The 13,905-nt window shown below is 37.9% G+C and overlaps 1 protein-coding gene and 1 pseudogene across 19 annotated transcripts in view; one reads left to right on the forward strand and one right to left on the reverse strand.

The window, feature by feature from the left end:
• Positions 1-13,905, reverse strand: part of DLG2 (discs large MAGUK scaffold protein 2) — a 2,157,409-nt gene that overhangs the window by 1,174,057 nt on the left and 969,447 nt on the right. The gene's annotated exons all lie outside the window — the stretch shown is intronic.
• Positions 3,371-6,106, forward strand: LOC105729024 (large ribosomal subunit protein uL6-like; annotated as a pseudogene).

The following is a 13,905-nucleotide window of genomic DNA, read 5'->3' on the forward strand; positions in this document are numbered from 1 at the left end:
CATCCTTATGATGCAGGGGCTGAACAGGTCACACACAATGGCCTGCTCTCATTGCTGGGTTCTTAGTAAAATTGAGACTGAGTGAAATAACAAAGGCAGCTCTAACGAGAAAAAAAAAATTTTTAAATAATAAAAAGTAAGTAATCATGGGTAGCTTGCTGCCTCACCTCAATAATGGAAGCAGGATAATGGGGAAATAAGGGTTATTGGCACATTTAGCTATATTCTTTAAAGAAAAAAATACATACATACATACCAATAATGCTCTGTACAGCTGCTCTATTTGCACTTAAGGCATCTGCAGTTTAGGCATTAAAACATACATGAACAGTATGTCAGGCGATTTGGGTTGGAAAACCTGGATTTGAGATGTAACTTTGTTTCCAGCCACCTGCATTGCCCTGAATCAGCCCCTTCATCTCCCTGGCTCTCAGTCTCTTCCTCTTACATGATCTTTGATCTCCTTTTTAGTTCAAAAGTCTCATTCATTTTGACATTCGGAGCTGATAGAGCCCTTGATACACAAAATATCTTCAAAAATACATAACAAATTGTTAAATTAAGTTTAGCCTAAACCTATCTACTTATTGAAGTTTGTGTTAAAAATTTCTTCAGGAACTGTAACTGAACTGGATGTGTCAACAGACTATAACTTACTCTTCTACCAAACAGTTTCAGCCAGTCACACACAGACAACTGTTCAAACTGTGTTCAAATAAGGCAAATCCCAAGCCGTAAACAATCCAGCTGTTTCTGCACCTTACTTTCATTTTCTGTATGTCATTTTCCTTTTTCTGTCCATAAATCTTCTCTGACCATACAGCTGCCCAGAGTCTCCCTAAACCTATTCTCGTTCGACAGACTGCCCGATTTGTGAATTGTTCTTTGCTCAATTAAACTGTTAAATTTTAATATTCAAAGTTGTCCTTCTTACTAAATGAATGAATTAATGTCACTCTCCTTCTCTGTCTGCTTTTGGGGTTTTGCAGAATGAGCCGCGAACCATGATAACAAACTTGAAGGAGGCTGTGTCCCACAAGCATTAAGAGCTTCAGCGGCTCCCACTTTCCTCTCAATCTGCTTAAACAAACCTTTTAACCTAGTAGCACCAGAACACAAAGTGAGGAAATACTGGACATCCTCAAAGCCAACAAGCAAATGGAGAGGCAATAGATGAAGCTTACAGGGGCAATCCAGAAGGTCATCAGAAAGGCACAATAATTCAACCTGCTGGAGGAGAGGATGCCAACAGGGGCCTCTGCAAAGAACGAGCAAGTGCACCTTTGAAGAAAACAAAGCTTTAGTTTTCCTAAGAAGTTCTTCAGAGAAAAGCAAAACAATAACAAGAAACTTTCCTTTCACTCTTTCCAGGCAGCAGGAATTTCAGACAGAAGATCAGCCTATTTGCTCTCAAAAACCTCAGCTTGGGTATGCCCATATGACCAGGACCACTGGGCAGCTGTTGGCAGGAAGTCCAATGCTGCCTTTCCGATAAAGGCTCGATGGACAGCCCTTTTATACTCCTCACCCACCCTCCTTTGGGGCCAACACTTACGCCCATTACCACTCTGGGCTTTTAACCTAAAAGGCCAACACCCACTGTGGTCTTAATTTCTTGCCCAGTAGATGCTTTAAAAGGAATGTAAAAAATATACAGGCATGCATGGAAAGCTAACGCATTTAGAACTTTGAGCATCTTCCTTGTAATAAATGCCTAATACATACATGTTAGTTAAATATTTTATTTGAACTATAAATATACAAGTCTAATTATTATATAATACTTGTATATTATATATACTTGTATATCATACATATACAAATATATTTATTTTCTTTCCATTCAACTGTGCATTTCTCTCATTATTTTGTATAGGACCTTAACTACGAAGAAAGAAACAAATATGAAAAACAAAGCACCTATATTTCTAGGCACTATACTAAGCCCTCACACACATTTATTTTACTTAATTCCCTCAAGCACCCTGTTGTCTTCCTCATTTAACAGAGGAGTAAAGTAAAGCTTAGAGAAGAAGTTAAGTAACTTCCTCCTACCAAGATCACATGCTAAGAAGGTGGTATGGTCAGAATTTGAAGTCTGCCTGTAACATCGATACTCTTAGCCACAACACCCTATTACCAGATTCTTCTTCATACATTCTTCACACAAAAGCGTGTACCATAACATTTAACAATGAATAGTTTATTCCTTAGTTAAAGGGTAGATGAGAAACAGTGAAAAGTCAGGGACAAAGTGTACAAATTGGTAGTTTACCATGGTTTGAGACATTGTTTGGGACAAACTATGTTGGTGCTGCTGAATGACTACATTAGGATGCATGTATAAATTTCCCTTTCTACCCTCTGTTAATCTGGCAAATGCAGATTAAGTTACTTTTTCATATAGACTATGAGTGAAACAAATATACAATCACAGAAGCATGTATATGCACACGTATATGTGTGAAAATCAAAGTTTCAAATATATCTTTTGAGCCTTCAGGAATTCATTTTGCCTAGAAATAGACGGTATTTTGCCACGTTGGCCAGGCTGGTCTTGAACTCCTGACCTCAGGTGATTAGCCTGCCTTGACCTCCCAAAGTGGTGCGATTACATGTGAGCCACTGTGCCCAGCCGGGATGCTCACTTTAATGGACAGGTTAACAGACCATTATGTGAAGTGTGGTAAGTGTCCAAAGGGAGTGAGGTCCAGTAGGCTTTTAAGGCCAGAGGACAGGCTACAAGGAGACTCAGGGAAGACCACCTCGAGAAGGTTACAAGGAGTTTCCCTTACAAAGAATACAACAAAGATTATGAAAAGTTTTCCAACCATCCCAGGCTAAGTAATCACTCTTTTCTGTGAACCCACCACATGATTTGTATCTCTACCATAGCATTGTTCATATTGAACTGAATGTTTAATTACCTAGCTCTGCTGCTAGACAGTGAACAACTTGAAAGCAGTGGCCGTGACTTTGACGAAGATGAATTTTCAGCATCTCCCATAGGTTCTAACCAAGAGAAGCAGCTTGATAAATACCTAAAAGAACTGAATTGAATTGTCATGGACCTCTGAAAAGGCAGGTGGTTAAACAGCAGGACAAACTACAACCCAAAACTGCAGCTGCTTGGGATCTAAGGGAGATAGGAGAGGGAGAAGGATGACTTCATTTGTTCTTGTCTAAGGAAGTTCAGATTCAGAGCAAAGCAATGCCAAAGGCAACAGTGCCAGGCACTACTCTCTAGACACCTCCGCTCATTTTGTTCTGTGGCCTGTGACTGAACTCTGATTTGATCTGAGGTCTATGGCCTGAGATGATTCATAGTGTGGAGCTTTTGGTTTACAATGCAACGTAGTCTCTTCAAAACATGGCACCCTGGCACAAGTAAGAGGTACAACTCTAATTCTTACAGGATTTTCTAGCAGAGCTCTAAGTTTTTGTGAGGCTTATAAAAAGTTAAACATTTACAACATGCCAATATGAAGCTCATTTAGCCTCTGCTAATGACTTCAGTGGGTTTTTTAACGATGTTACTTTCTCTCTGGTTTCTCTACCTTATATTTGCCTTAGAGAGCCGGAATGAAAACTTGTCTGGCTGACTGATTTCATCTTTGATTTAGCAGCACTAACCTCCGCTTTCATTTTGATCCAATATTAGATGTGTTGTTCAATTCATTGTCTTGAAATCTGGCCAGATTACAAATAAGCAATTTCAACGAGAGTAATAAAAATGAACAGAACATAAGGAAGAACATCAATTGTAATCCTTGCTTAACCTCCTACATGGTCCAAATGTGTCCTTGGCACCAAATGGAAGGTGAAGAGAAAATATAAATAGATAATTTCACTTTGACTAAACTTCAGTGATTAACAGTACCACAGACAAGATGGGAAAGAGAAATGATATCAGTATTTAGTGTGTGTCTACTATGTACCAAGCACTGTCCTATGTTATCTCGTTTACATCCCATGGGAATCTAACAAAATAGGTGACAGTCCTATTTTTTGCAAAGGAAGAAGTTCAGACCCAAAGAAGTTAAGATGAATAATCATTTAAGATTAAAAGCAACAAAAAGATGGAGATATAATATGAACTTCTTTAACTATCTGGCTTTAATGTACATACTTTATCCATTATAAGGAGTAAATGAGTGTTATTTACTGTAATTGTTCAACTAGCCATAGTTTTTGTTTCGTTATACATTTAATAATAGAACCATAGTATAGGGTAGAAGGAACAGAGGAAATCAAATATTCCAGAGACTCCATAACTCATCATAGAACTTAACATAGAACTTCTACATTATCTTCAAACTATTAATTCCATTTCGTGTGTGTGTGTGTGTGTGTGTGTGTGTGTGTTTTCAGCAAATCAGAGTGTTGGTCAACATGCCATTGATACTGCATTAATGGAATTCTAGTATAACACTGCATACCTTCATTAGCTTGTTGGCTATCATCACCAGCATATTTATGTTGAAACACTGAATATAACTCAAGAACCTCTATTGCCAGTTCAGGGATACCCAACCTGAGGACCACTGATAAAATCTGAGAGCATTCAGTGTGATTTCACATCACATCTGCATGAATATACTCAGCTTACATCTTAAGCTCTCTTTGACTTTTGAATTTCATTGTTCTATCAAGCATGCTATGAGTTCCTTATCATTTCAAGTTTCCTCATTCAATAAACCAATATTACAATACTAGGATCCCAGACTCCAGATTTGGAAACAGTTGTTTCTTTTTGACATCTTGGTCTAATACTATCTGAGTGTTACTTTTTGAAATTGTTCAAGTAGCCATACTTTTTGTTTCATTGAATGTTTTGTACAGAACATATTTCTCATGTTCCGAAATGACAATACAACTTCAGCATATTCCAGATATCTGAGGGGTTTTGCCTAAAAAGTAACCTTTTGATTATTTTCTTTTTGTAAAACCAAAGAATCATTAAGGCTTCTATAAATAAAGCATAAACAAATAATAGCTGTTGCCATCTTATAATATTGACAGTTTTAGTAATTATTATAAAGGTTTGTTTGACCTCAAGCCTTGTAAGCTGCATGAAGGAACATTAGACCATTTACTTCCAGGGCATTGGTGAGGTCATAAGACTAATTACTAAGACTAAAACCTAATGCTCCTGAATTCCTCAGCTAACACCTGCCTGCTGCTCGGTACTGCCTCTGGAGTCCTAATTTCAAACGTTATTAGTGACTCTTCCCAAATCAGCAAAGAAAATCACACATGAGCCTTGGGTTGCTCAGTGCCAATGCTCCCTCCTAGGGTCAGATATGCTTTCTCAGTTCCCTTTCTTCTCAATATATTCAATTCTTTCCTATGCTCAGTGTGCCTCCCACTCTCAGGCTGCTTACCACACCTGTCTGTGTAGGCTTCCACATCCATCCAGTCTGACAACAGAGTCTCTTCATCATCCCCATTCTATTAATTTCCTGAAGATAATAAGCCTATGAGCTATTTCAATTCTAAAATTTTTACTTCTGCTCTTTGCCACATCTATTGCAAGAAGGAAGACCATTCTCAGCAATCAGACTGTCGACTCCAGAAAATGTCAACATTATCCTGAAGGGACACACAGTTATCGTGAAGGGCCCCAGAAGAACCCTGTGAAGGGACTTCTATGTATCAATGTAGAACCCATTCTCCTTGGAAAGAAAAGGAAGAGGCTCCAGTTGTCAAATGGGGAAACAGAAAAGACCTGGCCACTCTCTGAACTCTGTAGTCAGGCACAAACATAATCAAGGGTGTTACACTGGGCTTCTGTTACAAGACGAGGTCTACGCATGCTCACTTCCCCATCAATGTCGTTATCAAAGAGAATGGGTCTCTTATTGGCATCCGAAATTTCTTGAATGAAAAATAAATCCTCAGGGTTTGGATAAGCCCCAATGTTGCTTGTTTGGTATCTCAAGCCCAGAAGGATGAATTAATCTTTGAAGGAAACAACACTGAGCTTATTTCAAATTCAGCTGCTTTGATTCAGCAAGCCACAACAGTTAAAAACAAGGATATCAGAAAACTTTTGGATGTTATCTATGTCTCTGAAAAAGGAGCAGTTCAGCAGGATGATGAATAAGATCTAAGATTTATCTAGCCACAGAAACAAGACGCTGGATGATTCCTAAGACCTATTTGTGATATATAAATCATGCAATAAAAGACCTACGATGGCCAGGTGTGGTGGCTCAAGCCTCTAATCCTAGCACTTTGGGAGTCCGAGACGGGTGGATCACAAAGTCAGGAGTTCAAGACCAGCCTGACCAACATGGTGAAACTCCATCTCTACTAAAAATACAAAAAATTAGCCAAGCGTGGCAGTGGGTGCCCATAATTCCAGCTACTCGGGAGGCTGAGGCAGGAGAATCGCTTGAACCCAGGAGGCAGAAGTTGCAGTGAGCTGAGATCATGCCACTGCACTCCAGCTTGGGCAACAGAGTAAGACTCTGTCTCAAAAAAAAAAAAAAAAAAAAAAAAGACCTATTGATTTGGAAAAATGTTTTAAATTTAAAAAATAAATAAAATATTTACTTCTGATTACTTTTTCCTCTGGGGAAACTGACCTGGGGAACCAGGTGTTAGAGTCACAAACAGTCCACGGTCTCTTTTCCTTAAGACCATAATGGTACAGTGGTTAAGAGGACAAACCTTGAATCCAGGCTTTCTGAATTTCAGTCTCAGCTTCTGCCACTCAGCTGCATATCCTTCAGCAAACTACTCAAACTCTCTCTGTCTCAGCTTCACCATATATAAAGTGAAAATAACGATAATACTTTTTAAAAGGGTTATGTTGAAGATGACATAAGTTAATTCACATAAAGTCTTTAGAACATTGCCTAACCCACAATGAAGCACTCAATAAGTGTTAGCTATTATTAACTACTATTGACTTCCTTCAGAGATATCCTCCTCAGTTGCCCTTCACTTTGATCTCCGGCGAAGAGCTTCTCAAAGATTCCCCTTCCTTCTGATTCCATCCTTAAAACAAGCTTAAAGCCTAATGATGAAACAAACTGCACGTTTCCAGGAGAGTGAGCAACTCTGGGGCACGCCAAACTTGGTGTTTTCCTTTCCACTAGCCCAGCTTTGACCTATTCCTCCCTGGATGCTTTGCTTCCCTGAGGCAGCATAATTTAAATGGCTGCAGAGCCAGACTACCCATTTAAAAACTCGGCTCCATGCTACTTTAAAGCTTGGATTAGCTTAGGCAAGAGCTTAACTTTGCTGTGCATAATAACAGTACCTACCTCTGAGGTTATGAAGATTATATATTAGTTTAATATTTGTAAAATTCTTAGAACATTACATGCATATAATAAATTCTATAGGAGTTTGTTGAATAAATGCCAGTTCATATTAGAGGAAGTAGAAATGTCAATTTTTGTCAAAGAAGGAAACGGTGCATGTGTGGATATGTTTTATATATACAGACGTGTGTGTGTGTGAGTGTGTGTGTGTCTGTGTGTCTGTGCATGTCTGTGTATTGTCTGTGTATTATAAAGGTTGACTTCTTTATAAGTTTCTATAGGAGCTTAAGTTACCAAACCTTACTCCTAAATTGACACTAAAATTTCCTCAATGACTTTCAAACTTACAGTAGCCACATTCATCCAAGTAATTAATATAGCAAAGCCCTGAAAAATAATAGTTACAGTAAACTAAAGCCAACTCCTTCAGCCTTGTATATACAAAACTTTTCCTAGCTAACTTGCATAGGAATAAATCTGTATGGAGTATTAATCAAATCCAGATACATATGTTTTGCTGTAATAAGAACTTTTAAACTGATAGAAAGAGATGCACTTTAAATTTCTGCAATCACTCATAGATCAAAGAAATTTTATATTAAGTTGCTCCTATGTACCAAACTCCATATTAAGTTCTGGGTGTATAATGGGAAACAATAAGAGTGCCTGCCTTCCTGTTGCTTACAATCGAGAGGACAAGGAGATAGGAATTAAGAAAGATAGACTCCACCATAAATGAAACAGAAAAGAAGACATGTAGCTGCCTGCTGTGCCAACAGCAAATGAGGGCTAGAGGTTCCCCACTCTACATGGACAGTTTTACCCCCTAGTTGGAATAAGGCAGAGAGGGAGACTTAAGTTCTTTTCTTTTTTCAACATAATGCGGATTGAACAGTCAATGTGCACAGTTTTGTAATATCCCTGAGAAATGACACAAAGAAAAGACAAGGTCTTTTATTTTTCTATCAAGAAACCCCAGAGAGCACTTGCAAATTGATTTAGTTAATTTAAAAGAATCAAGAGAAATTACCTGCACTAAAAAGAGTACTTAAAATAATGCTACATTATTTTTTTTCTTCTCCAGTATTTTTTTTTTCCTCTCCAGTCTAAGCTGGTGGTTAAAGAGAGTGAAATAGCTTTCAATCTAAACTACTCTATTCAAGCTCTGGTCACAATTAAATTGATTCTTTTTCAACACCCCGTGTATACCTGTTAACACATTTTAAGGTAGATTCTCTATGTGTCTCTGCGTACACAGTAGGCACTTTGGAGGCTGTGCTAGTTACTTGGGGGGACCAGGATGGGAGGTGATTAGATTGCCGAATCAGTCCGTCCTGGTGCCTACTCAGGAATTGGGCCCTTTTAGTGAATTTGATGTAACTTTTTAAAGGAAATCTCTGGGGACCAAAAACAACTAATGCAGTTTTGGGAATTTCTTCCCTTAGAAAGAGAGAGCAGTTATAACCATTACATAAGCAGCTTCAGATCACAGGATGTAGAATCTGATGGCCCAGCTCTTTATTTCCCAGGTATTACCCCAGTTTCTGCACCTGCAATACTAAGGGACCAAATAGATTTCCTCTGCAGAAAAAACATAATGCAGGTTAGTGAAATCACCTTGTACACTCTGAAATGTTCTATATAATTATTATTCCCTCAGGTCTGAAAGGATGGTTCTCTTAAAATGGGAGAATTTTATGTCTTACAAAGCAGAGACTTCACCCATACCTTGAGAACCAATTTAGACCACGAATTGCTTTGGGTATTTTGTTTGTTTTATTAGGCCAAGACTTCTCTACAGAAGAACAGGTATATAGGGCTTTTAACTTTTCTTTTGCTACTTGGCACAACAGCAAAAATGCCTCTGGAGCCAATGGGCATACAAGTGTGCTTCTTATAAAGCAATATCTGATGTTTTTAAAATATGTCAAGGAAAATAATCATAGGAGCTACCTGGTGTTAAAGCCCCACCACGTGTTGAATCATTGAGCCAGGTAGTTTACATATGTTACCTCTAATGCTTAGAATCACCCACATAAGTGTTGCTAGATAGTTCTCACTTTATTGATGAGTAAAGAAGTTCAAACAGTCAGTATCTTGCCCAGAGAGATACAGCTGGTAAGCGGTAGATGGGGAATTTAAACCGAAACCTGCCTGTTTCTAAAAGTTTATTTTTTGCTTCCTCAATAAGTGGCTGACTATATATATAGGTTCAGTATATTAAGAATCCGAAAATAATTCCTGAGTTTTCCCGCAGGCTGAGTTGGGTCTTTTTAGAAGGTCCATCTGCGTATTCTAAGCCTATCCCAGTGCTTCATGTGGAATGAATTTCAACCCAATTCAGAAGAATGAGAGGCTCATATCTGTGTGAGCATGTCCTGGGATGAAAAATATTTCTTCACTTCCTCCAGCAATAAGAGATTACCTTACTTCACTACCCAGTAAAGTTTTCTTTCAAAAGAGCATCTTGAAATTACAGTGCAAAAGGTACTATAAACACATGTAAGATGACTTATTGGAATGAAGTAATTTTTTAAGCAGACCAAGAAAAGAAAATAGGGAGAGCAGAAAAAATACTGATTCTTATATGTACAAAATAATGAGGGTGATGTCGGTACCTGAGCACTGTGTGGCTAATGCAGAACTGGACAACTAAGTCAAAATCCTCTCCCTCATCCTCTGCCATTGTTTCAAGACACACAAATTCTGCTGAATTTGGAACTTGCAGCGCTAAAGAAGCACATAGCTTTCTTTTACAGAAAAATCATACTGCAGCACATTCTTGATTATCCATACCCCTGCAGAGTTGCATTAAGAGAGTTAATATCTTAGCATGGAAAATTTACCAAAGAGTTTCAAAACCATGACCTTACCCTCCGGGCACTCCTACTTTCAAAATTGGATAAAGAGGAAGCAGTCAGGAATAAGAGAGAGCAAACTGGTTATGGAGGCAGACAGGCTTTGTTCACACCCTTCACATTCCAATTACTACCTGTGTGCTCTTGGGCAAACTATTGAACTTCTCTGAACTCCAAATTATTACCAGTAAAATGGGGGTTATAATACATACCTTTTATAAGAGTTAAATAAAATATGTCAAGTAACTATCAATATCTGATATATAATGGGGCCTAAAAGAAGTTTAGTTATTTTTGCCCAAAGCAGATTGTAGCTCACTTCTTCTGAGAGTTTGGGAAAGGTTCTCATCTAACAAGGATAAGCTATTAAGTAAACATTTATAATTATCTTTAATAACATTTTTGCATAAAATGGTGAACACCACAGGTGAATATTTCCCATGCTTGATTTTATTAATTTCATCTACCGCAGTAGAACATATTTCCAGTGGGGCATCTCCACAACTGGATGGACATAGGAAGCCTCATTCACAACATTAAGACTAACTGAGTAAAAGGAACTACACATAATTTGTCACATTTCCTCCACAATGATGATGGCGTGAGACATCTTCCTGAAAACTTCTGAGAAGGGGGTCAGCTCTGAAACATCCAAAGCTTTGTTTTGGACTTTTCTGTTCATCTGTTTTTAGTTATCCATAAAAAGCAAAGCGGTGGGCTCGTAAAAATTCTCAAGGTGGGCGTGCGGGAGTATTCTCTAGCACTGGTTTGCAGTGGTTAATTAGAAACTACGTGGCTTCAAGTAATCTACGCACACGGTAGATGGAAGAAAATAATCCCTTTCCCCTAAAAAAACAGGTATTTAAATTCAAATGACTCAGTATATATTAGTTGACACCACAGGGTTTGACCACCTCCGTGGCTGTAAATGAAAGGAAGGACTTGTCAAAGAATTTAAATCAGATGCAAAATAAAAGATGCCAGTTGTTTATAGACGCTAGCAATTAAGAAAACGTATGTGGGTAAACAGAACAAAGTAACTTCTTGACAACTTCTTGAGACCTTAATTCTTTGGCATTTACTTGATATCTTTGTCAGAGCCAGGCAGGGGGCCAGCATAACTTCTGCAGACTTCGCATCACCCAGAAGACAGGCACAGCATGAATTACTTGGATGTTTCAGTCTGACAAAAACAACCAGAATCCAAAGCTTCATAATGTTAAAAAAAAAAAAAAAAAAAAAGCCCTATTCTGGAAACCAATGGCCTGGAAGGTCAATTTTGTTTAAAAAACAAAAACCTCAAGAGCACAAGATTTTATACTTAAAAAAGGGAAGAAAACAAATATTAATATAAAGCTTTTAGTCAGTCCTTGTTGAGTAATAATATATACAAGGGTTTCATTTCATTAAAATAATCAAACCTTTACTGCATGCATATATCAGAAGCACTGTGCCAGAGCCTGAAATACAAAATGTTAATCAGCAGATGTCTAATAATGGGACATCCTCTCTTCACACATTAGCAGCTCAAGTTATAACCCAGGCATATTCTCTGTCATTAAAGGGTTTACAGTGTATGTCTTTATATGTGACTGGTGCGTGCGGGACATGCTAGGCACATCAGACTACAGTGATTGTTGTTTAGGTATTTCAGTAGATCAGTATGGTAGAAATGTTTTCAAAACTGATCACCAAAATTTTGTCCTGTGTAAATTTTCCAAGATCAATTGCCTTAACCTATTTACCTGTTTCTGCACTTATTTAAAACATCTTTGTTAAACACCTATAGAGAGTCAGGTAGCCATTAGATCATAGACTCCTTGAAGATCCATTACGTTCTCATCAAATGTTGGTAGATGACTTGCAGATGAGAGCTCACATCTAGTCTGTGACGCAGTTGGTTCAGTAACCTCTGTCACAGGGATGTGAACGGTATTTAGGGAACAAAGAGGATCCTACTAGGCTTTCTAGCATTTATTACAGAAATTTTGTGTGAATGTCGAGTAAAATGATTTCCACGTGCAGCAAATACTACATGCACCTCTCTAGTTGTATGAGTATTCATTAATACTAATTATATCTACCATTTACTGGGCCTCTACCGTGTGATAGTTATGGTGCTTAGTACGTAGCATACTTCATTTCATTCTCACAATAATTCCATAAGGTAAGAATTATTAGCCTCTTTTACAGATGAAGAAAATGAGGCCTAGAAAGCTTAGGTAACTTATGCAAGGTAACATAGCTAGTAAAAACAGGAACTAGATTATGAACAAGATCTTACTGCTGACAAAACCTGTGCTTTTACACCCAAGTCATCTTATTTGGCCATTTTGATTATAAGCACTTCAGAATAGAGGACACTTAGAATGATATGAGTGTTAGTACTAAAAGGGATCTTAGAGATGAATTATTCACCCCCTTCACAAAAGAAGAAACAGGCTGGTTCTCTTACCTTGATGATCAAAGGCCTATTTTGTTACTAGTGCAAAGGACACATGCATTCTAGGGTTGTTTGTGCCACAGTTAAATGGATTCAGAATGAATGCCAGTGCTTCCCAGTCTAACACAGAGACCCAAGGAGATAAAATTTGTGTGAGACATTGAAATCTAAGGGCAAGACTCTAGCTTCTTGACTTCCATTTTATCTCGTTTTTCTCTATTGTACTCTATATAGTTTGGATATTTGCCTCCTCTTCATTTGTCTCCTCCACATCTCATGTTGAAATTTGATGCCTAATGTTGGAGGTGGGGCCTGGTGGGAGGTGTTTGGAGCCTGGGGGTGGATCACTCACGCACTGCTTGGTGCCTTCCTTTTGGTAATTAGTGAGTTCTCATTCTCAGTTCTTGCTAGAACTGCTTGTTGAAAAGAATCTGGCATATCTCCCCCAACCCCCACCCTGCCCACTCTCTCTCTCAATATGTATTTATAACCAAAGGCCTATTTTGTCACTAGTGCAAAGAGCATATGCATTCTAGGGTATCTGTGCTATAGTTAAACGGATTCAGAATGAGAGAGAGAGAGAGTCACAATATGTGTGTGTGTATATATATATCACACATATATATCAGTGTGTGTGATATATATGTGTATATATATACATACATATACATCTCACGTGTGTGTGTGTCTGTATGAAATAGATATCTCACACACACAGACACACAGACACACATACACATACACACACACACACACATGACCTGAAGCCCTTACTAGAAGCAGATGCTTCTGTCATGCTTCTTGTACAGCTTGCAGAACCATAAGCCAAATAAACATTTTTTTCTTCATAAATCATTCAGCCTCAAGTATTCCTTTATAATAACACAAACACAATGCCACACTGCCTCATTTCTGAGTAATTATGATTTCCTAATAATTATTATTTTTTTCTAGAGCAACAAAATGAATGCAATGTGAACTTTTACAAATGATATGTATTTTTATTTCTCCTCCTATGATTCAGGCATAAGGCTTTCAAACACTTAAACTCTATAAACTTTGCATTTTTTGTTCTTTGTTTTCTTTCTGGATCTTGAGTACTGCCATGCACTCAAAATTTCCACAAACCTTAGAGCTCTTGAATGTGGTCATTAAGGATTCTTTGATGAAAGGAACATACCACTAATTCCCTAGTAACAGTTTCTTTACAGAGTGTCACAATGTACAACTATTCCATTTTCAAAAAGGTGGTAATAAACCATTAAAATGAATTGTGATACTCAGCAGAAAATATTTGTTTTTATATAATGGGACCAACTCAGCATCTTAC

The sequence above is a fragment of the Aotus nancymaae genome, unplaced genomic scaffold, assembly GCF_030222135.1.
Source record: "Aotus nancymaae isolate 86718 unplaced genomic scaffold, 86718_ANA_hifiasm-v0.15.2.pri h1tg000059l, whole genome shotgun sequence".
Classification (NCBI taxonomy): Eukaryota; Metazoa; Chordata; class Mammalia; order Primates; family Aotidae; genus Aotus; species Aotus nancymaae.